The following is a 25,610-nucleotide window of genomic DNA, read 5'->3' on the forward strand; positions in this document are numbered from 1 at the left end:
AAGAGTCTTTTTTTAGATCAGTGTTTTTGTTTTTAAAAGCATCCTTGTTTCTCTATATCAATTACCTTATGCTTTTTACTCCCAATATCCTGCCTAGTAAATGGTCATCACATGAAAGTTCCTAGATTAAAAATTTGGATCTTGAATTCTAGTTTTAGCTAGAACACAGAGCTATGTTACCTTATATGAGTATGTACCTTCTCATCACTTCAGTTGTACTTTTAAACAATTATGAGGTTGCACAAAATGTAATTATACAAGCTGTATATTGTTACAAATGTTAAATTCTTCTGCAGCCTTGTTTGGTGACTGTAACCATATATGATGATTTTTGTGCTTAATGAGAACGTATGTTCAGGTTTAGATGTCCGTATTTACAGAGTGTTCCCTATTTGTTAAACCAACTTGAGTCACAGTTTAGTCTAAGATAATCAACTCTTTGGAAAAATTATTTTCTGGTTCTGGGTTACCAGAGCATCTTCCAGGAGAATTATTGACAGGAGTTTGTATCTGTATTGACAGATAAGAGTTTGTCACATGACACATACTGATTTATTTTTAGAGTAAGGGAATGAAACCGGGCTCGGTGGCTCACACCTGTAATTCCAGCACTTCGGGAGGCTGAGGCAGATGGATTACCTGAGGTCAGGAGTTTGGGGCCAGCCTGGCCAACATGGTGAAACCCCATCTCTACTAAAAATACAAAAAATTAGCCAGGTGTAGTGATGCATGCCTGTAATCCCAGCCACTTGAGAGGCTGAAGCAGAAGAATCGCTTGAACCCGGGAGGCAGAGGTTGCAGTGAGTCAGGATGGCACGATTGTATTCCAGCCTGGGTGACAAGAGTGAGACTCCATCTCAAAAAAAATACGAGAACTAATGAAGACTCTTGTGCTTGTTTTCATTATTAACACTTAAAAGTTCATAGAGGTAAGAATTACAACCTTTAGCCCTTCAGCTAAATGTTGAGGCATTAGTAGCAAAAATAATTTTTTTTATTTATTTATTTATGATGGAGTCTCACTGTGTCACCCAGACTGGAGTGCAGTGACATGATCTCAGCTTAATGCAACCTGTGCCTCCTGGGTCCAAGCTATTCTCCTACCTCAGCCTCCTGAGTAGCTAGGGTTACAGGCATGCGCTACCACACCCAGCTAATTTTTGTGTTTTTTTTTAGTAGAGACAAGGTTTTATCATGTTGGCTAGGCTAGCCTCGAACTCCTGACCTCAGATGATCCGCCTGCCTCTACCTCCCAAAGTGCTGGGATTACAAGTGTGAGCCACAATGCCTGGCCGCAAAAATGTTTTTTTTTTAATATACAAAAAATAGCCATGGCTTGCAGTTGCTATAAAGCTATATGGTAACTACTTCACTGGGCACAACAGAAGAAATAGGAAGGAGAGAAACTGCTGCTCCAGAGGTTCAAAGGTGAAGATAGAGAAATGTAGTGTTGGGGATTTACATTCCTAATCTCCCTTGTCAGCCCAGCATGTGTTCAGTATAAATACACATATAACAGTGGCCTATGCACTCATTCACACTTCAGAGAAGCCCATGGTTTCCTTTTCTCCTCCATTTTAGCAGTGGGCAGCCTGCAACCTTTTGATCAAGCTGACTTTGTATGTTACATGACTGAACTCAGCTATGCCAGACATCCTTGAGGAAGTTGACATTTGTGTACTTTGAAAGAAAAAAAAGGAAAAGTGAATCCCAACTGCTTCCTCCTGCCCTTTTGATTAAAAGAACGGTAAGTCAGCAGGAGAGGTGCTGCTTTTAACAAGCAGGGGTGTGCAGCAACTGATTGGTATCTTTCTTTGAAAAAAAGTAGAAAAGATTGATGTTAAACAACACTAATCAGAGTTGATTACAGGGACTGAATGAATTCGTTGATGGGAAAGAACCATACTTCCAGAGACAACAAAAGAGATTAGATAATTGTCAGGGGAAGAGTATTTGGAATAGTTCTGTTCGTCTCTGACAACCAGGAATCAGTTTCCCTAGCTCTTCAACCATTCCTTAAAATAGGCATATATGTGCAATAAGTGCAGTTCTCTGCTGGGAACGTTGTTCTCTCCAAGCTCTACATGGCTGGTTCTTTCTGTTCATTCAGATATCAGCCTTCCCTTACGCCCTTATCTAAAGTAGTGCTTCCATCACAATCTGGATGAGCCTGAAAACTCATTTCCTGGCATTCCCAACCATCGCTCTATCCTGTCTGGAACCACCTGCAGTTCATGAATGGATTATACTCTACCTTGCCTTGTATTATTTTTTTCTGTTACCTATACCTAGAATCCCTTTCTGTCCTTTCAAATATTTGCCGTGTTAACTTCTTCCATCCTTTAAGTTTCAGCTAAGGCACCAACTCCTCAAAACTTGTTATTGAGATTCCTCATTAAAAGTCAGAGTCCCACACCTCTGCCTTCTCACAGCTATTTTTGCTTAACTCAATTACAGCAGGATATCACCCTGCTTTATAATTAGTTGGATATTTCCTTTCTCCCCACTAGACTGAAAATATTTGGGAGCAGAAATATGTCTTTTGTCTCTTCATTTCTAATGTTTGCAAAATACACAGAACATACATGGGGTTTAATTAATATGAATGAATGAATGAATGAATGAATGCTCCCTACCTACCTACATCCATGTTATAAAATCACTGCCTAAAATAAATAACAGAATCCGGAGGAAGAATTTCTTACACAGAATGGGTAACTCACTGATTATCTTTTTACCAAAAAGTCATAGGACAAAGGAAATGGGAAATTACGTTTAGGAACTTTCGCCATTGCTCCTGTCTGTGGCTTCTAGATTGTTCTAGATACTGCTGTCAATACAAATATGAGAAAGAAGCTTATTGAATTGATGATGTAATTTCTGTCTACTGAATAAATGTGTTGTTTATTTTACAAAAAATTATACTATTACATTTATTATTAATTATAATGCACTGTCTTTATAGGCTTCTCCTTTAGGAACTTAGTACTCAACATACATCATCTGCCTAATGCTGTATTCTGCCTCCTGTTATGAATTTTATGCATACTGAATACATCACCTAAGTATTTTAGAAGATTGAGAAATATTACATAATTAATGAATAGATTTTACTTATTTTAAAAAATAATTTCACACATTAAAATTCCTTAAGAAATGTGTTTTCTTCTTATTACATAGCAACAAACAAACATCCAGGTCTTCTTCACTCAGCACATGGAAATCACTCTAGGCTTTTAAAGGAGATTCCCAACTAGTTCATAGCTACAACACTGTAATGTCATTTTACATTTTACTGGTAACTCCATGGAGCTTAGAAAGGAGTAACTGTTTAATAACATCTTAAGAATGCTACAAAGTCAAAGGGAAGAATCTGAATGATTTTATGCTCCAAAGACACCATTTGGACCAAACTGCCAAGCTGTTTTACCACATTTACCCAAATATTGGCTGCACCAGTAGCTAAAAGTTGGGAGAAATTGATGGAACCTTTTTTATCATTGCTATGCCATTTTCATTTTTACTTTAATATGAGATTATCTTTTATTTAGTTTTTAAATGTATTTGTTCAGTTGAAGAGGCAGGCTATATATTTCCAGGGTTTAAAAATCAACACTGTATAAAAACGCCTTCACTTCTTCTCCCCATCCATCTTTTTCTCTTTCCATTCCCATTAGTAACCACCTTTATTTATTAATTTTTTGTGTAACTTTCCAGTGGTCTTTTTATGCGAAAAAGAAAATATATGTTCCCTCCTTTCACCTCCTTACACAAAAGTTAAACCACTTCATAGGCTGTTATCAATCTTGTGTTCTCCAGTATCTTTTGGAGGTCTGTGGTTGTCGATACATGGAGAACTACCTTAATCTCTTTTATAGTTTCACAGTATTCCCTTATATAAATGCATTATACTTTATTCTACCAGTCCCAATTGATAAACAATTGTTTTCATTTCAAATAATATTAGCGTGAACAACCTTGTATACAAATCATTTTATGGATGTGCAAGTTTATCTGCAGGATAAATTATCAGAAATAAAATTATTGAATGAAGGGTTATATGCATCTTGAATTTTTAAAAAATTTGCTAAATTGATCTCGAAAGGAGTTGGATCAAGTAGCAGCCCCATTAGCATATATAAAAGTACCTTTTTAGCCCAGCCTCAACAAAATAGTGTTTGGTTAAGCTTTTGGATTTTTTCCAATCATATTGGTAAAAGATGGTATCTTGGTATAGTTTTAGTTTGCTTTTCTTAAATTATAAGTGATGCCAACCATCTTTTTAAGATATGTTTAGTGGCATTAGCATTTATTTTTCTGTAAGGTATCTGTTCATTTCCTTTGCCTTTTCATTCTATTGAGTCATTAGTCTTTCTCTTATTAATTTCTTGCTATTTATACAATAAAATGATAATCCTTTTAACTATATGAGCTGCATAAATTTTTCCCACTTTTTTTGTTACTTTTCTTATGGATGTTTTTTGGCCATACTGAAGTTTGTATTTAAATGTAATCAGATTTGCTAATTTTTTCTACATGACTTCTAGATAATGAGTTATAGGTAAAAAGTCCTTTCTTATGCCAGGATTATAAAGAAATTCACCAATGTTTTCTTTTAGTCCTTTGATAATTTCATTTTTATATTGAAAAATATGCTTCATTGAATGAAAATTTTAATCCAGAAGATATTTTAAGGATAAAACAGGATCTGAGGAAAAAGAAACCATACTGTTTTCAGAGCTTGATAAGCTGTGGTGGACCTACTATAATTTGCATAGTACATTAAATCTTATCCCTTTCTGCCAGTAGGATGCAATACAATTACAATGAAAATGAACGATCTGGATTGTAAAAATAAGAACAACCATGTTCACCCCTTTAAGGTATTCACCTTTCTTCTTTCTGTGTTGCCCTTTGTTCGTTTGCTTATCGGTTTCTGTGAGAAGGCCATGTGCTAGCAGAAAGAGCATAAGCTAATAACATTATTTACTGGTACGAATTCTAGGGCTCTATTCAATTCAGCACTTAAATCTCACTGATAGTAAAATACAAACTAGCATTAAATAGTGCATAGACTATAGATGGCCCTTGGAGTCAGAAGCCCTGAATTCATCTGCTGTGCTCTAGAGCATCTCTCTCTCTCTCTGCCATGATTTCCATTTGTATAGAGTGGAGAGAATTAGATTGCTGCTTCAGTAACAGGAAGAAAAAAAATAGATAACTTTTTTTTTTTGAGATGGAGTCTTGCTCGCTTAGGCTGGTATGGGTGGTGCGATACCAACCTCTGCCTCCTGGGGTCAAGCAATTCTCCTGCCTCAGCCTCCTGAGTAGCTGGGATTACAGGCACCTGCCGCCGCACATGGCTAATTTTTGTATTTTTAGTAGAGATGGGGCTTCACCATGTTGGCCAGACTGGTCTCAAACTCTTGACCTCAGGTGATCTGCCTGCCTTAGCTTCCCAAGGTGCTGCGATTATAAGCGTGAGCCACTGCACCCAGCCAAAAATAGATACTTTTAATTTAAAAGTGCTTTGAGTTGTATAGAAAATTGGTCCATGACATAATTAGCTGATGATATTTTCAAATTATATAGCATATGCATTTTTGAAAAGTTTTATGCAGAAGCCTCTTTTCCCCATATACCAGCTAATATGTGCTTACTTTCCTCTATATTTCATCTTCTGTTTCAAAAGCAGTCTTTCAATAAGTATCTGTTCTAGGTGCTGGAGTTATAACAGTGAGCAAAACAGACACATTCAAATAATCCTGTTTTCAAAAAGCTAACATTTGGAGAGAAAAGGCAGAAAGTAAACAAATACATAATAAAATCAATGCATATCAGAAGTCAGTAACTGCGATAGAGAACAATAAAGAGGGAGCAGAATAGAAGTTGCTGTGAAAGGAGTGTGTCTATGATGACTAGAATCAAAGAATCCTGAGCAGTTAGGAGTGAGCCTTAAAAGATGTGTGAGAAGATCTCAGAGTTCCATGTATACTATAATGACTTTCTGTATCATAGGGAGAACCTGAACTAGACATATATAAGTAACCAATCACTTATGAGCATGGTGGCTTTATTCAAAATCAAATGACAGCTTATGTCAGACTCTTCTACAGACAACTCACATGTGCTTAGGATACTCACCTCTCTCATCTCAGACAGCCTCAGTATCAGCCTTTATGTAACTCTATAGATCTTGTTATTTAGAATGAAGGCCCAATGCTAGTGTGATTAGGAGCTAGTGAGATTCTTGTTCAAATCATGTGAGATGATTAACTTCAATAGATGCAGCATGATAATCTCAGCTGGAGTAGGACTCATTAGATATGAGGACCTTTTCTCTACCACTGATGTGACATATTGCCTGTGGAGCCTAAAGACCAGAGGTTGTGGTGGATTGTAACACTCTTTACTGAAATTATGAAAGCTAGAGAGTTATTGACTGTGCTTTCTTCAAACCTAGATTATTGACAGAGTAATATTCCTGGGTTGGCACTCAAACTCCTCTGTGATCTAACCCTAATTTACCTTCCCAGTTTTATTTTTACTACTTTCTTTCACAAACCAAAAGATCTGCTTTTCCCAATGTGTGATGACCTTTTGGTTCATACAGTTTATTCTGTCTGAAATGATTTCTCATTGCTCTCTATATTTTGAAATCCAAAGTATCCTTCAATTCCAGTTTAAAACATCTGCAATATGGAATCTCCTTCCTTTAGCCATTTCTTTAGGCCATAACTCATCTCTGTTTTATGTAGCTATTTATCTATTATCTGTCTATATATTTAGCTATCTATTAATCATCTATTTCCTATTTATCTGCCCTTTTCTGAGATACTTGATATTTATTGTATAATGAATACATGAATAAATTAGATTTCTTATCTTTAGAAATTCAAGAAAGATAGAACCTGAGAAACAGGAACAGATGTGGGAATATGGGAAAACAGTAAAACAGAGATAGTTTTGAGTAGATTCTATAGTCAGCTTATAGCAAAATATTAAATATAATATAAATTCACCTTGTTTGAATTGTTCTAGAACTCGAGAGTTTGTCTTGAGGCTTCCCACGCTGCTGCCATGTGTGAGATAATCTGGAAGAGGGTCTCCTTTTAGAATTTATGAAGAATACTTCTAAACTGATGTGTTCAAGCTACATCATAAGGGTGTAGACTGTGCTTGCCTCTCTCATTTGATACCTGTTGGCATGCTGAGGTTGGATCTTATTTTCTACCTGAGCTCTAAAGATATGAAAGCTAATACACTTAATAAGGCTTTTGTGCCCCTGATTAGTTGAATCTGGTATTTTCTTTTTTTTGAGACAGAGTTTTGCTCTTGTTACCCAGGCTGGAGTGCAATGGCGTGATCTCAGCTCACTGCAACCTCCGCCTCCTGGGTTCAGGCAATTCTCCTGCCTCAACCTCCCGAGTAGCCGGGATTACAGACATGTACCACCACGCCCAGCTAATTTTTTGTATTTTCAGTAGAAACGGGGTTTCACCATGTTGACCAGGATGGTCTCGATCTCTTGACCTCATGATCCACCTGCCTCGGCCTCCTAAAGTGCTGGGATTACAGGCTTGAGCCACCGTGCCCGGCCCGAATCTGGTGTTTTCAAACATCACTGTTTATCCTGAGGTCTGTGCAGCAGATGGCTTATTTTTAAAATTCCATTCTTAATTCCATTCTTTCTGAATATTTTCCATAAGTAAAAGGATGTCCCTAGAGGAAAAAAAAAAACCTAAGGCATTAATTTAAGAATAAGTCCCACTACCTCAAGAAAAGGCAAGCAACAAATGCAGCAGGTTGTTAGTATAATGTGAATTGGGTGAGTATACAGCTTGGCCTGAGTTAGTAACATGATATACTTATATCTGATGAGTCTGAAGGGAGAAAATAGCACTTTAAGCCCAGAGTCAGGTTTAGTTATCAGTTGAAGGTGAAGTTAGTACTATTTAAAGTTTCATTTTATTTATAGGCCTCACTAGTGAGTGTAGTGTTTCCAAGAAAGTAAAATACATGTTTTCTAACTCAGAAGCCTTTCAATGTTATGAATATGATGAAGTTAATGCAAGTATTATTAATAATATGACTGAAACCTGTAACCAAAAATGCAGAGTAAATAGAGCACAATGAATTTAACTGATTGAGAATCTCACATTAAAGGAATTTCTAACTCTTATATATCATAATGTATGGGATAGGGCTTTCAAGTGAAATATTGTCAGTACATATAAATTCCATTAGACTTTGTAACCAGATAAAAGAAAAAGAAAGAAATCATTTCTGGAAACTGTTGTAGTACACTCGGGAATTTTTGGACCAAGGAGCCTAAGGAGAGAGAGACAAGCGGATTTAGAACATGTTACCAAACCACAGACTGCTCCCAGTAAAGCTCCTATAGACCCACCCTCTACCTGAACCCTCTGCCTTACATCAAGTCTTCATCTCAATCTGTTAGGAATCCTTCTTTGAGATTTTATAATGTAATTGCTCTTTGATTTGATAACAGAAATTGAGCCTCTACCTTTTCATAATCACCTTAACCAGAACACATCCATTACGCAAAGGAAGGAAACTTGTAGAGTAATGATGATGTTTTATTTTAGTTGTACTAAGTGTTTTCACTTATATTATCTCAATTGGTCCTCAAGGTAAACCTCTGTGTTGGGTGCTGTCCATTTTAGAAGTGAGGAAAATGGATCCTTAGAGAAATTTTGTAACATTTTATTTGGAATCTTATGGGCTCACTCTCTCTCTTTCTCCTCCCTCTCCCCTTCAACCCCCATAGTATTAGAAAAATAAGAAAGCTCTGGACATGGGAATCACAGCAACAATGATAGTAAGAGAGAGATTTTTGGAATTAAATGGAAATAATTTAAGTAACTGCCCAACCTATAGAAAGCAACCAATGAGAGTTGGCCATAAAAATTAGTATTGTAATTATTATCTTCTTTTCAATAACAACACCAGCAGATGTAGGAAAATTCTTAAACTTGCCAGAAGGTAAATAAGATACTTAAAATATGAACAGTAACACCAATGTATTTTTCATGAAAGAGAGGGTTCATACTCTTCTTCAGAGAATGATCCTCAGCAAAGGAAGTATTAAAATGTAGTATAATTACCAGGTCAGTTGCTTAAAATACCACACCAGGTTTATCATCTTTTTGTGTTTTTTCTTCAACTTTATTAGCCTTTGAAGAAGTTCTAAGGCAGAGCTCCTTACAGGGAAGCATCTCTGTGTATTCAGAAGAGAATAACATTTCTAAGTCCTCCAGAAACTATTTCAGTATGTATACTATAATAATTGTGCGGCATGAGGCCACTGCTGCCTTCAGCTTCATGGCTTCCATCATGAAATGCCATGTACTGTTATGAAATATCACAGAAATCATGTTTTTCAGGGGGCAATAGCAGATGAATAAAGAACCTGTGTAATTTAGGGAGTGTCACATACAGCCTATGCTATTTAAACAACGTTCTGGCAACTAAAAACAGTCCTCAAGATAAACCTCTGTGGTGGGTGCTGTCCATAAACAGTGTGGTGGTGAAGGTGTCCAAATGATACATAAAGTTGTTTTGGATCTTTTGTTCTGTAAGTAAGGATCTTTCTTACTTACAAAGTACAAGGGAGAAGAGACTTTAAAACTGGACACAATCCAGCAAAAATTTGACAGTGGTTATTGTTGGGTCAGAGAATTACAAGGCTTTTTTTGTTATACTTCATGCTTTTTTAGTGTTTTCAACTTTCTTGTAACTAACGTGAATTACTATTACATAATTATTTTGGAGATTCTTTCTTTTTGAAATATCATATATTAAATTTTCCAATATAGAGAAAAATGAAAAGAAAAAAATCCTCATAATCTTGCCACTCAGATATCCCTATTGGCATTATATTTTAAACATCTGTTTGAAGAATTCAAATAGGATAGAAAAAGATATAATTAGAGGTAAAATTCTCCATCTTATTTTCCCTAAATACACCAAAAGTATCTTACATATAATTCCAGAAAAAAAGCTTGGGTATATGCCTATCTATCTATCTATCTATCTATCTATCTATCTATCTATAATTAATATGTGTATATATGTATAGTAACTTTCTTTATACAAGAGGGATTTAGCATTTATAATGTCATATTCTATCATATAGCACATTTAAGTCCACTTTATTCTTTTTTTAGCAACTTTACAGTATTCTGTGTAGGGTATATAACACAGTTTGTGTTACAATCACTGAATAATTGGTGAACACTATTACTTATATAATGAAGAAAATTTTGACAATCTTTATGAAGTGTTCTTTACACCTTGGTCTAAAGTAAACCAAAACCTCCCTGTGTATTACGCACTTACAGGAGAAAATCATTGTATTTGTGTGTATGTATGTGAAATTTAGAGAAGATTTCTTTGAACTTAATTTTGCAATATAAAAATTTTACAGTCTAAAATGACAGAATGGCCACAGGCAAAGGGGATAATGTCTCTTTGTGATCCTGGTTGAATTGTGGCCTCACATGGAAGTTGGCTTACTTCTTGAGAGTCTTAATGCAGTCACTGATTACAGTGTCTGAGATTTTACTGCAATTTCCATTTGAGTTAAAACTGATTTTGTCTTCAAAATAAAAGCCTTTAAAGACAGGGAAAATAATTATTTTTCCCATGGCAGGAAATCTAAATCCTTTCATTTTATCTCCTAACATAAAAAAAGAAAAGTACTAAGAAATTACTGAAAAGTTGATGCAAAAACAAAACCTCTATTGAATATTTGAGCTATGGAACTTTATTCTCCAAGTATATACCTGCTAATGACCCAGGTATCCAAAAGAGAGCCAGATGTAGGAAAGTAACTGACACCAAGGCTTTTTGTGATGCTAGTAAAAAGGCAGCTAGGGCTTTGTGAAACCACGTTGCTGTAGGTTAAAAACAAAAACAAAAACTTACCCATGTGCTTTTGAATTGGAAGAAGGATTTTGTTGGTGGGCCTTGGCATGATTGCTTTATGTTAAATGTGGAAATTGTACAACTCTAATATGGAACAGTAAATGCACAAGCAAACCATATTCTGACCTTGAAAGTGTGACTGCTTTCAATGGCACAGTGTATCAAGGTCAAGAAAAGGTGCCCTCAGCAGATGGAAAACTTTCAAAGTAAAAAAGCTTCCTTTACATTTAAAATATATTGAGTTTACCATGATTTCTAAGGAATACTTGATCGTTCTAGTTATAACCATTGCTTACTTTTGTTATTAATGAAATTGTATATTTTCCTGGCAGATGTTTTCTGTGGAAAGGCAGGAAAAGAGAGGTGAAGGGAGGAGGTATTCCTGAATATCCTGCGATAAACCCACTAGGTGTCACTACTTTCAGTAGGACTGTGGAGAAGAAAATATCAGAGGACACATTTGTGTCTTGGCAAAAAACAGATTTCATGACACCTTGACTTTTCACCTTTTATGCATATGGAGAACTGCGTAGGAGGCTCCAGTGCTTATCTGTGTCTGTGACTCTTTATATTTTTCTTATTTTGAATTTGCTTTAAGATTGAGTTGGGCAGTATTTATATTTGAACTATATTTTGCTCAGAAATAGTTTGTTGAAGCTATTCTGTATCATGTATTGCCCTTAATTTTTAAAATACCATGCAATGAAATGATTAAAAGTGTTTGAGTGCTTTCGTAATGCAATGCATTCAAAAGGCTTGATCTCACAGCCTGTGTATGGAGTTATGATTGAGATTTAGATATGAGATGCCACATGCTTTCATGTCAGTGTTATGGAAGTGATTTTCTTCTTTCTTGTTCCTTTCTTGCCTCTCATTATGTGTTCTTTCTCTCTTCTTGCTTTTCCTTTCTCTCCTCAGTTTCATGAAAATTCATTTATCTGTGACATTTAAAGACTGTCTGAGAGGTGTCTAGAGCTGTGGCCGGCTGTGTACATCAATAGTTTCTTAGAATCTGGCACTCTGTCAATATTTGGGGTCCTCGATAACCACACTTAAATGCAAATCCTACCAGCCATCATGTTCTCGGTGTCTCAGTAACGACTCTGAATGAATGGATATTGTCACGTCAAACCCTTTCACAACTGGCAACACTTGGTAAACAATATATAGGCATCTTGCATTTGCCTTCTGCACCTTTCTGTTTGTCTGCCTCATTTATATGATGTCATCTTTCCCCTTACATACAAAAATAGGAATCTTCAAAAAGTAGTATTATAAAAATTGAAGTAAATGGCATCATTGTGCAATCTAGGTTTTGTGGGTTTTACAGTATACATGGTGATGGCATATAGGCAGTACTTTTTAAGATTATATTCTAGGTAGTTTTGTGTAGTTGGTTTTGTTTGTGTTTTTGTTTAGGTTATGGTATTTGGCCAAAATTGTTGTTACTGTTTTATGATGGAAATATATATGGCTTTAAGCCCATTGAGAAATTCTAGTTGAAATCTCCATAGCTTCTGTGTGAGCCTAGAGTTACAGAGATTTGGCTAAATAAAGAAGAAATATTACTGTGTTGAGAGATAAGGTTGTTCTCTGAAACAAATCTATTTACATTTTCAAATGTTTCTCAGTTGTCCTTCCTACTCTATCAGTTAAAGTCCCATTTATAAATTGAATAATTGAAGCATTATTATGTCAACTTTCCCATGAACTGCCCTAAATGATAACATATTGGACTTTCAAGGTCTACAGGGGAGACCAGTATTACAGCAACATCTTTGTTACTGAGCTACTGTGAGCTCTTAACCCATATGTAACCTTGACCATATCTTATGACAAGAATACGTCAGGAATCTGAACTTTAAAGAAAGGAATGGGAAAGATGAGTGCTTACCAAATACCAGTCTTATCTTAGAGATCTGTGTCCAACCTAGGATAAGCATGCAAAACTTTGCCCAGTTTTCAGTCATGCTTAGCTCAAATAACCCAGGTTTCCAGATATCCAAGGGAATATCCTGGAACTCTTAATGCTCCTTGGAGGAATTATTAAACGGCCTCTTCCTTGGACTCATTGAACCAGCAGTAACTCATAAGTTGGATGGACCCAGATCTAGCTCAATCACAACTCAGGTTTCTAACACTTGAATACTTACTTTTCATGTCGGTGCTCAAGATCTGCTATATACCGTATATTTCAAGGTGACTTGTTGAGACTGATAAAAGAAATGTCTAATGAACAGCATTAATGCAGTCTTAATATAACTCAGGACAAACTCAGGACATATAGGACCTTTTAGTTTCACATCAGAAAGGGAAATTTACATGTTATTGCCTCATAATTATAAGCCTTTTGTAGGGCTAACAGTGCATTTGACCAGATATAAATGTGGCCTCCAGATATTATGTCATATGTATAGAAGTTATCATTGTGTGAGTCCAATCAGTCATTGCCTTTAGTAGAAGGAAGTTCCCTTTGGAGTGTTGTACTAAACTAGGCAGCATGGAAAGACAAATGAATTTTTCAAGGACCCCAATGACCAGAAATCATCTGTTAATATGAGGGCTGACCCCAAAGTTTTTTGAATGAAGAAAGAAGAATGAAGGCTAAAAGAATAAGAAAAAGGAAAGTATGATATATAAGTATAAATACATCAAGGAATTTGGTATTTTTCTCCTTATCCATATATATTAGACTAACATACGCAGCTTCTAATGAAGAAACACATGTGCTCTCCTGACTCTGTCTATAGTTAGATCTGTTTCTGTCGTCCCAGAAAGAAGGCAAATAAAACATAACATACACAGCATTAACCATAATTTTTATACCATTGAAACTTCACCTCAAAATATAATAGAGAACATTTTTGGTATTTTCCATGGATGGCTTAGAAACATGCCTTTATTACTGTCAGTAATATTTATCTGCTATACTAAGACCTTACCCTCTTTTTGCTGTGTATTCAGAATTGTATGAGTGTATATTATATCTGTTCTTCATTATATACTGTTTTTTTTATGCTAGACACTAATCCTTTCTGGAGCAGAGGAAGAAACAGGAATGAGATGAGAACATAGAGTTAGCCTGCAGAATATATAGTTAAGAATATGAGAAATTGTATTTGCATATAGATCACTGTAGACACACTTTGGAACTATATTTTAATTTATGGGTTGCAATGTAAGCATCTCTTTTCAATTAATACTAAAATATTTTTTGCCTAAAGTAGGCAAGATTTCGATTCTTCTTCTTTAGAAATCCTAGCAACTTCTTCAGCTCTTTCTTCTTTAGTATATACTTTGACTACTGATCACAGAGTAAAGTGAGAGAAATGAGAACAATGGGACATACATGCTGAGGAAATGTGACATACATGCTGAGGGAATATGCCTGATCCTACCTCAGCAAGGGAGGCACATGTCTTGACTTTAGCCTTGACTACTGCTAAAAAAGAAATAGCTATCTGAATATCTGGCTGGAAGTCAACAGAATACTTGAAGGAGTTGTTGTTTAAAAGTTCTACCTTACCACAATGTAACACAAGGGCGTGGGTCTCTGTTGAATTGTGCCTATCATTTGGCATCACAATGTTGATGTAGCTGTGATGCCTAACGATAGGCACAACTCAACAGAGACCCACACCCTTGCTCCAAAAGACACTAGGGGTTAACGGACTATCTATGACCAGTTTTATGCTTCTAGTCACAGGGACCCCTTTATTCAGAAATCTCCCCCTCTCCCCTATTTTTAAACCAATAAATTATCATTCTCCTTTTTAGTTTATGAATTTTTGGTGATGCCCACTCCTCCCTTCCTGAAAAATATACTTGCCAACTTTCATCTCAAAAGAACTCCAAGTAAGAGGTGTTACCACTAACAAAAGAATACTTTTTAATACTTCAAGAGATCTACTTTTTTATAACAGGTTGATACTGAATTTTTGATGCACATATCCCAGAATGGGGGCATTGCCATTGTTCCTTTGGAAAAATCAGCCTTTGACATTGCTGTACATGTCTCCATAATGAAAATTTTCTTTTCCTCAATAATTGTAAAACACATACTTTTCAGTTTCTGCTATGTCATAGTGGCCTGGGAGCTACCTATTTAACCTGCAGTCATAGACCCAACAACCATTTATGCCCAGAAGTAATTAATGTTGATTTATGTATGTTCAAAGTATATACTTGAAGAAGAATAGATTGTGAATGTATAAGAATAGATAAAGCGAACCCAGGATTGGAGCCCGCGTTGAATTCGCAAACGGTGAGTCAGTGCTGCATTTCCAGACTGATCTTTGTTGCCCACAGAACGGGGAAACTCCCAAGTATAAAAAGACACGGGACGCCAGGCAGTAGGTCTGCCTGGCGAAGCTGGCAGCCGGGGCGGCGGCAGCCGGCCCTACCCAGCAATCCCCACAGAGTGCACTTGTCCGGGTGCCTTGTTGAACCGGCAACCTGAGACTTGAGAGGGCTAGACTTGAGACTGAACGAGACTTGCACAGTAGCCCAGCCCAGGGGATTGCAGGGACAGATCGTTTGGGATACCCAGTGGGACGAACAAAACCGCGATTTCAAACTATCCCAGGCAGACGGTCCGAGACGCTCTGTGGGGGAGGGGCGTCCACCACTACGGAGGCAACCTGCCCCAACTGATATACACGCCCACTGCTGAGGCAGCCAGCCGTTGCCGAGGCAACCCGCCCCAACTGAGATACACGCCCACTGCTGACGCAGCCAGCCGTTGCCGAGGCAACCCGTCCCTACTGAGATACACGCCCACTGCTGACGCAGCCTGCCGTTGCTGAGGCAACACGCTACAACAAAGAGACTCCGCCGCAGGGCGTGGCGGAGACCACAGCAGAGCCGGCAGGAACAGCGCGAATCACACAACAGCAGGGCGGAGCCTCGGCAGCCAAACAGTGGCTACTCTGCCTTCGAGCTGGGCAGGACACCTGATCGGACATCCAAAAATAAAGCCCAAACCCCTCAACACAGAGCATTTGAGAAAAAAAAAAAAAGGGTTGTTTAATGAGCTGTGTTGCAGCAGAATCAAACATAGCAGCCTAACAGCCCTGAATGATAAACAGAGTGCACAGCTCAGCAATTAAACCGCTATAAAGTACAAACTGTCTCCTCAAGCAGCTCCCTGATCCCTCTATATCCAAAAGACTGTCATTAGGCAGGCATCATCCTGGGACAAAGAGAGCAGAAAAAGAAACTGGTAGCATCCCTCGCTGTGCCACGGCTACTAGAGGTGCACCCCAGACAAGCAGGGTCTGGAGTGGACCTCAACAGTCGTACAGCGAAGGGGCTAGACTGGTAGAAGGAAAACCAAGCAACAGAAATACTACATCATCAACATTCTGGGTGTCCACTCAGAGACCCAAACGAAAAGTCAGCAACTACGCAGACGACCAGCGGACAAATCCACAAAGATGGGAAGAAACCAGCACAAAAAGGAGGAAAACACCCGAAACCAGAACACATCGCCTCCTAGAAAGGACCAAAACTCCTCACCAGCAAGGGAACAAAGCTGGACGGAGAATGACTGTGACGAAATGACGGAATTAGACTTCAGAAGATGGATAATGAGAAACTTTTGTGAGCTAAAAGATCATGTATTAAATCAATGCAAAGAAACTAAGAACCTTGAAAAAAGATTTGAAAAAAGATTCGAGGAAATGATAACAAGAATGGATACCGTAGAGAGGAATATGAATGAATTAAAGGAGCTGAAAAACACAATACGAGAACTTCGCGAAGCAAACGCAAGTTTCAATAGCCGAATTGACCAAGCAGAAGAAAGAATATCTGAAGTCGAAGACCAACTCAATGAAATAAAACGAGAAACCAAGATCAGAGAAAAAAGCGCAAAAAGGAATGAACAAAGTCTCCAAGAAATGTGGGACTATGTGAAAAGACCTAACCTACGTTTGATAGGTGTACCAGAAGGGGACGAAGAGAATGAATCCCAGCTGGAAAATACTCTTCAGGACATCATCCAGGAAAATTTCCCCCACCTAGCAAGACAAGCCAACACTCAATTGCAGGAAATACAGAGAACACCACAAAGATATTCCGCAAGAAGAGCAACCCCAAGGCACATAATCGTCAGATTCAACAGGGTTGAAATAAAGGAGAGAATACTAAGGGCAGCCAGAGAGAAAGGTCGGGTCACCCACAAAGGGAAGCCCATCAGACTCACAGCAGATCTCTCGGCAGAAACACTACAAGCCAGAAGAGAGTGGGGGCCAATATTCAACATTCTTAAAGAAAAGAACTTTCAACCCAGAATTTCATACCCAGCCAAACTGAGCTTCAGAAGTGAAGGAAGAATAAAATCCTTTGCGAACAAGCAAGTACTCAGAGATTTTGTCACCACCAGGCCTGCTTTACAAGAGCTCCTAAAAGAGGCACTACACATAGAAAGGATCAATCAGTACCAGCCATTCCAAAATCACACTGAATGCTAAAGAGCTTCAACGTAATGAAGAATCTACAACAACTAACAGGCAAAACAGCCACTTAGCATCAAAATGGCAGTATCAAATTCACACATAACAATATTAACCCTAAATGTAAATGGACTAAATGCACCAATCAAAAGACACAGACTGGCAAATTGGATAAAAATCCAAAACCCATCAGTGTGCTGTATCCAGGAAACCCATCTCACATGCAAGGATACACAAAGGCTCAAAATAAAGGGATGGAGGAAGATTTACCAAGCTAATGGAAAGCAAAAAAAGCAGGAGTTGCAATTCTCATCTCTGATAAAATAGACTTTAAAGCAACAAAGATCAAAAGAGACAAAGAAGGCCATTACATAATGGTAAAAGGATCGATACAACAAGAAGAGCTAACGATCCTAAACATATATGGACCCAACACAGGAGCACCCAGATACATAAGGCAAGTTCTTAATGACTTACAAAAGGACTTAGACTCCCACACAATAATAGTGGGAGACTTTAACACTCCACTGTCAATACTAGACAGATCAACCAGACAGAAAATCAACAAGGATACCCAGGGCTTGAACTCAGACCTGGAGCAAGCAAACCTGGTGGACATTTACAGAACTCTCCACCCCAAATCCACAGAATACACATTCTTCTCAGCACCACATCACACCTACTCTAAAATTGACCACATAATTGGAAGTAAAGCACTGCTCAACAAATGCAAAACAGCTGAAATCATAACAAACAGCCTCTCAGACCATAATGCAATCAAGTTAGAACTCAGAATTCAGAAACCGACCCAGAACCGCACAGCTTCATGGAAACTGAACAACTGGCTCTTGAATGTTGACTGGGTAAACAACGAAATGAAGGCAGAAATAAAGAAGTTCTTCGAAACCAATGAGAACGAAGACACAATGTGCCAGAACCTCTGGGACACATTTAAAGCAGTCTCTAGAGGAAAGTATATAGCAATAAGTGCCCATATGAGGAGAATGGAGAGATCCAAAATTGACACCCTATCGTCAAAATTGAAAGAGCTAGAGGAGCAAGATCAAAAAAACTCAAAACCCAGCAGAAGACAAGAAATTACTAAGATCAGAGCTGAGCTGAAGGAGATTGAGACACGAAAAACCCTTCAAAAAATCAATAAATCCAAGAGCTGGTTTTTTGAAAAGATCAACAAAATAGACAGACCACTAGCCAGATTGATTAAAAATAAAAGAGAGAACAACCAAATAGATGCAATAAAAAATGATAAAGGGGAAATCACCACAGATTCCACAGAAATTCAAACCATCATCAGAGAATATTACAAACAACTCTATGCACATAAACTAGTAAACCTGGAAGAAATGGATAAATTCCTGGACTCCTGTGTCCTCCCAAGCCTAAAGCAGGAGGAAGCTGAAACTATGAATAGACCAATAACAAGGTCTGAAGTTGAGGCAGCAATTAAGAGCCTACCTCGCAAAAAAAGCCCAGGTCCAGATGGGTTCACAGCCGAATTCTACCAGACACACAAGGAGGAGCTGGTACCATTCCTTCTAAAACTATTTCAAACAATCCAAAAAGAGGGAATCCTTCCCAAATCATTTTATGAGACCAACATCATCCTGATACCAAAACCCGGCAGAGACCCAACGAGAAAAGAAAACTTCAGGCCAATATCCATGATGAACATAGATGCAAAAATCTTCAATAAAATATTGGCAAGCCGATTGCAACAGCAAATCAAAAAACTTATTCATCATGATCAAGTAGGATTCATCCCGGGGATGCAAGGCTGGTTCAACATACGCAAGTCTATCAACGTAATTCACCACATAAACAGAACCAAAAACAAAAACCACATGATTATCTCAATTGACGCAGAGAAGGCATTTGACAAAATTCAACAGCCCTTTATGCTAAAAACCCTCAATAAACTCGGTATCAATGGAACGTATCTCAAAGTAATAAAAGCTATTTATGACAAACCAACAGCCAATATCATACTGAATGGGCAAAAACTGGAAGCATTCCCTTTGAAATCTGGTACTAGACAAGGATGCCCTCTCTCACCACTCCTATTCAATATAGTACTGGAAGTTCTAGCCAGAGTAATCAGGCAAGAAAAAGAAATCAAGGGTATTCAAATAGGAAAGGTGGAAGCCAAATTGTCTCTATTTGCAGACGACATGATAGTATACCTAGAAGACCCCATCGCCTCAGCCCAAAAACTCCTGAAACTGATAAACAACTTCAGCAAAGTCTCAGGATATAAAATCAATGTGCAAAAATCACAAGCATTCGTCTACACCAATAACAGACTTAAAGAAAGCCAAATCAAGAGCGAACTGCCATTCGCAATTGCTACAAAAAGAATAAAATACCTTGGAATACAACTCACAAGGAACGTAAGGGACCTCTTCAAGGAGAACTACAAACCACTGCTCAACGAAATCAGAGAGGACACAAACAGATGGAGAAACATTCCATGTTCATGGTTAGGAAGAATTAATATCGTGAAAATGGCTATACTGCCCAAAGTAATTTACAGAATCAACGCTATCCCCATCAAGCTACCATTGACTTTCTTCTCAGAACTGGAAAAAACCACCATGAACTTCATATGGAACCAAAAGAGAGCCCGCATAGCCAAGTCAATTCTAAGCAAAAAGAACACAGCGGGGGGCATCACACTACCGGATTTCAAACTATACTACAAGGCTACAGTAATCAAAACAGCATGGTACTGGTACCAAAACAGAGATATAGACCAATGGAACAAAACAGAGGCACCGGAGGCAACACAACATACATACAACTATACAATCTTTGATAAACCTGACAAAAACAAGCAATGGGGCAAGGATTCCATGTTTAACAAATGGTGTTGGGAAAACTGGCTAGCCATGTGCAGAAAGCAGAAACTGGACCCCTTCCTGACACCTTACACTAAAATTAACTCCAGATGGATTAAAGACTTAAACATAAGACCTGGCACCATAAAAACCCTAGAAGGAAATCTAGGCAAAACTATCCAGGACATAGGAGTAGGCAAGGACTTCATGAACAAAACACCAAGAGCATTGGCAACAAAAGCCAAAATAGACAAATGGGACCTAATGAAACTCCACAGCTTCTGCACGGCAAAAGAAACAGTCACTAGAGTGGATCGGCAACCAACAGAATGGGAAAAAATTTTCGCAGTCTACCCATCTGACAAAGGGCTGATATCCAGAATTTACAAACAACTCAAGCAGATTTACAGGAAAAAAACAAACAAGCCCATTCAAAAGTGGGCAAAGGATATGAACAGATACTTTACGAAAGAAGACATATATGAGGCCAACAATCATATGAAAAAATGCTCATCGTCACTGGTCATCAGAGAGATGCAAATCAAAACCACATTGAGATACCATCTCACGCCAGTTAGAATGGCGATCATTAAAAAATCTGGAGACAACAGATGCTGGAGAGGATGTGGAGAAAAAGGAACACTTTTACACTGTTGGTGGGAGTGTAAATTAGTTCAACCATTGTGGAAGACAGTGTGGCGATTCCTCAAGGCCTTAGAAATAGAAATTCCATTTGACCCAGCAATCCCATTACTGGGTATATATCCAAAAGACTATAAATCGTTCTTCTATAAGGACACATGTACACGAATGTTCATTGCAGCACTGTTTACAATAGCAAAGACCTGGAATCAACCCAAATGCCCATTGATAATAGACTGGATTGGAAAAATGTGGCACATATACACCATGGAATATTATGCAGCAATCAGAAATGATGAGTTCGTGTCGTTTGTAGGGACATGGATGAATCTGGAAAACATCATCCTCAGCAAACTGACACAAGAACAGAAAATGAAACACCGCATATTCTCACTCATAGGTGGGTGATGAAAAATGAGAACACATGGACACAGAAAGGGGAGTACTAAACACTGGGGTCTATTGGGGGGAAAAGGGGAGGGCCAGTGGGAGGGGGAGGTGGGGAGGGCTAGCCTGGGGAGAAATGCCAAATGTGGGTGAAGGGGAGAAGAAAAGCAAAGCACACTGCCATGTGTGTACCTACGCAACTGTCTTGCATGCTCTGCTCATGTACCCCAAAACCTATAATCCAATAAAAAATTAAAAAAAAAAAAAAAAAGAATAGATAAAGCAGGTAGAAAATGTAAAATATAGATTTTTATGGAATAAAATTTTATAAAAACAAAACACTGGATGAAAATAGAGAAAGGATTGGACTTAAGAATAGAATAAGTAATCTCTTTAGTGGAAGATTCTCTATAAACTTAATAGATAAGCTGTTTACTAAAAACATTGTTATGTTTACATTCAATGAAATTTAAAAATAAGTTAGTATAGAAATTCAAACTCTTGCATAAATGGTTTATGCAAAGCTAGTCTTTGGCTGATCACCCAGGAAGATTGCTATTATACTTGAGTTCAGCTTACTAGTTTGTGGTTGATGATACTTTCACATTTACCTTAATTGTCTCTTCTGCCAAAAGGAAACTCGTTATTTGTGAAAATGCACGTAAATACAACCATTTTAGTGATTCTATCTTGCAAGTTATAGACATGGAACTCTAACTTTCATTCAACAATATTTCCTAGGAGACACCTAGTAAAATTAATTTGCTTATCGTTCGATGATACCAGAACTCAATGCCTTGATAATATATTGTCTTATTTCTTAGCCCAGTGAAAGTTCTGCTGAACTAAGGCAAAGCTAGTGTTACGGTATAACTCCACATAACCAGCAGAGCTGTTAATTCTGTCTCAAGTCACCAAAAAAAAAAAAAAAAAAAAAAAAAAAAAAGATATTTATTTTGTGCCAAGCACTTCACAATTCTCAGGAAATGATTAGTAGGGGATGAGACTCAGTATTGAGAAATATAGAAGTGGCATGCTATTGAGGCCAGTCCGAAACTGGCTTGATAATCTAGACTAGATACATGTTTTCCAATATTGGCAAATTTGGCATATTCTAAATTATTGTTAGAGGCATTTCAAAACCTCAAAATAATATTAATTTTAGTTTTAAATCATATTTTAAGGAATAGGCAGGGAAGAGTGATGCAAAAATCACATTAACAACAGGATACCAGAACTTCTAAATGGTTGCAAATCATTATTTTAGATGTTGAGAACAAGGAATGCATGCTTTCAAAGTGCAATGCTTTATGTACAGTGTCCAAATAACAATTTGAGAGATAAGTATAACTAACCACTTCAGAGGGAGGATTAAAACGAACACTCAGTAACAGGGAATAAACAAAATGTTGTTAAATAAAAGTTATTGTTAGTTTTCTTCAGGAGAGAAGGCAAACTTCAAAAGTGGCATTTCATCCACTACTTCTCATCACTTGTATAGAGAATTCCTTACAGCTGTATTAGTTTGCCCGTACTAATAGCTGCTAAGCTAACACCACACACCTGAGCGTGCTTATCCATTTTGCTTCTTTTGTGTGGGATTGTCTTCTTTTCTCCACGTATTTAAGATTCTAAAATAATAGACATGCAACTTTGTTTCTTTTGAATCTTATAAGTCTTATATTTTTTATTGTAAATGGTGGTTTGGTAAATGTCATTGATGGACTGAAAATAAAGAATGACTACCTCTGTGGGAAAATAGCATCTAGAAGTAGAGCATAGAAAGTTAATCAAGAGTGTGAAATTTAAAACTGAAATTTAAAAATAGCTATAATAGTGGAATGTATAAGAAGAATGCAGAAGAGAACATAGATATTTCTCTTAGTTCTTATGAGCATAGATTAGATACTTAGTCATGCTTGTTCTGATATCAGATAAAACTAAACACAAACATCTTAGAGAGACAGAATTATCAAACCCCTCTCAACAAATTTAAATTTAACACTTTGGGGAAAAAAATCTCAAGGAAAAGTTAAAGATGTTGACTTTTTTTTAATCTTGGAAAAAGGAATATTAATATTGAGAGCTAATAGCCGTTAAGCAAGTAATGAGAAGTAGGAAATAAGGCTTTCTCTCTTTTCTTCACTAAGATCCAATAATGATAAAATATGCTGTAACAGAAAATCTCTAAGTTTGATAATGAGATAGATTCTTAATAGTGAATGCTAAACACTGAAAGGGAAGTTATAAGATTATCCTCTACAAAACTCTTTAACCAGGATAGGCTCACATCCTTCTGGAATGGTCTGCATGTATCAACGAGAAAGGAAGAAGACACCTGTCCAAGTGGTTCACATTTTCCAGGTGCTTTCTCCTTACCTTTTGTTTTCCTTACAACCACTGTGATTTGGAAGTAAAAAACTGCCAAAAGTCACCAGGATTTCCAAATGTGCTTGACCAGGATGACGACAGTAGAAATGCCACCAACATTTTAATGGATATTAAAGGATGACTCTAAATTACCATCATTTGCTATAATTGATTTACTACAAACTTGAAATTGTGGGCACAGCTGCTGAAATTTTTTTGTTTTTTTAGATGGAGTCTCACTCTGTCACCCAGGCTGGAGTGCAGTGGCATGATCTTGGCTTCACTGCAGCCTCTGCCTCCTGGATTCGAGCAATTCACATGCCTCAGTCTCCTGAGTGGCTGGGATTACAGGCACCTGCCATCACGCCCTGCTAATTTTTATATTTTTAGTAGAGACGGGGTTTCACCATGTTGGCTCTTCTTGGTCTCGAACTCCTGACCTCAGGTGATCCGCTGACCTCAGCCTCCAAAAATACTGGAATTACAGGTTCAAGCCACCATGCCTGGCCTGAAAAAAAAATTATAATACTTATGAAGAAAGGGATTAGAGCATATTGTTCAGTGGCTTTGTTAAAAAACTGTGCAGTAGACTTTTAGTGGAAAATTTGTCACATTTCACTTTCTGTTTGTTGCTGTCAATATTCAAACCAAATCCATTACCAATATACTCAGACATTTCCTTCCTATGGCATTAAGTGAAATATTTTTGATTCATCTCCAAAAATATGAGGTTAACATGTGTTGGTGGTATTTGCTATCAAATAAGGGGAGAGATGCACAGAATGTAATTTTGGAAAAATATACCATCAACACACACACATGCATATATGCATAAGTATATATTTACCCCCAGGTATTTATACTTACAAGTATTTTTCTAGGAACTGAGGCTATATAGGTAAAAATATGTTTCTGTCACTTGAGAGTGCTCACTGACTGGTGGGAAAAATAGACAAAACAATTTTTATGCAAAAAGATGGGTATTGAAGTAAAAATATATGCAAGGTGTTATGTAAGTTTGCCTGGGACAGTTCTGGTTTAAGCCCGTAGTCTTTGTATAATTAATTATAAGGCCCTTTCACCTTCAAAAATATCCCCATTTGGACAATAAATTATATGGTCAGTTTATAAATAGCCATATCAATCAAAGATGCCTGAGATTGTCAGGGAAGATTTTCCACAGAATAGGAAAGAAAATCAAAGACATTAAGAATGCTTTGCCACATGTTTTACCTACATCCACATGGAAATGAGAAACGGATGTGACTGACTTTTATTTCTCCCTGGCTTGTCAGAGGGGTAGAGAGGGAATTTAAATCATGTTGGGTGAGGAGAAAGGGACGAGGCAGGACAGTCTAAACCCAGTTGTCGGTATGTGATACATACAAGGGTTGTCATTAAATGAGCCATTAAACTAATAATTTTCTGAAGCTCTGAACTGAAGGGTAGGGTGAGAAAGAACTAAATGCACTAGGGGAAATTTTAGAAAGATACATTATGATATGGTTTCACTGTGTCCTCACCCAAATCTTCTCTTGAATTGTACTTCCCATAATCCTTATGGGTCTTGAGAGGGACGTGGTGGGAGGTCATTGAATCATAGAAGTAGTAATCCACATGCTTTTTCTCCTGAAAGTGAGTGAGTTCCCATGAGTGCTGATGGTTGAAGGTGCTTTGCTCCCTTTGCTCAGAACTCATTCTCTCTTCTGCTGCCCTGTGAAGTGCCTTCCATCATGATTGTAAGTTTCCTGAGGGTTCCCCAGCCATGTGAAATTATGAGTCCTATAAACCTCTTTGATTTATAAGTTACCCAGTCTTGGGCATTTCTTCATAGCAGTGTGAGAACAGACTAATACAGATTAAAAGTCAACATACGGAAGAACATTTTGTACAGACAGAAGTGTCCTAAAGTGGAACTCTCCACCTCACAGTAGAGAGGTCCATGCCCTGG

At 37.6% G+C, this 25,610-nt stretch overlaps 2 protein-coding genes across 47 annotated transcripts in view; one reads left to right on the forward strand and one right to left on the reverse strand.

The window, feature by feature from the left end:
- The window catches only part of ZBTB20 (zinc finger and BTB domain containing 20), an 829,160-nt gene that overhangs the window by 530,010 nt on the left and 273,540 nt on the right, over positions 1 to 25,610 (forward strand). The window lies entirely within an intron of this gene.
- Positions 21,680 to 25,610, reverse strand: part of LOC128929807 (protein fantom-like) — a 109,723-nt gene continuing 105,792 nt past the window's right edge. Inside the window, exon 5 of the transcript XR_013527665.1 lies at positions 21,680 to 24,167. The gene's annotated coding sequence lies outside the window, so the exon portion shown is untranslated. The remainder of the gene's footprint in view (positions 24,168 to 25,610) is intronic.

The sequence above is a fragment of the Callithrix jacchus genome, chromosome 15 (genome assembly GCF_049354715.1).
Source record: "Callithrix jacchus isolate 240 chromosome 15, calJac240_pri, whole genome shotgun sequence".
Lineage (NCBI taxonomy): Eukaryota > Metazoa > Chordata > Mammalia > Primates > Cebidae > Callithrix > Callithrix jacchus.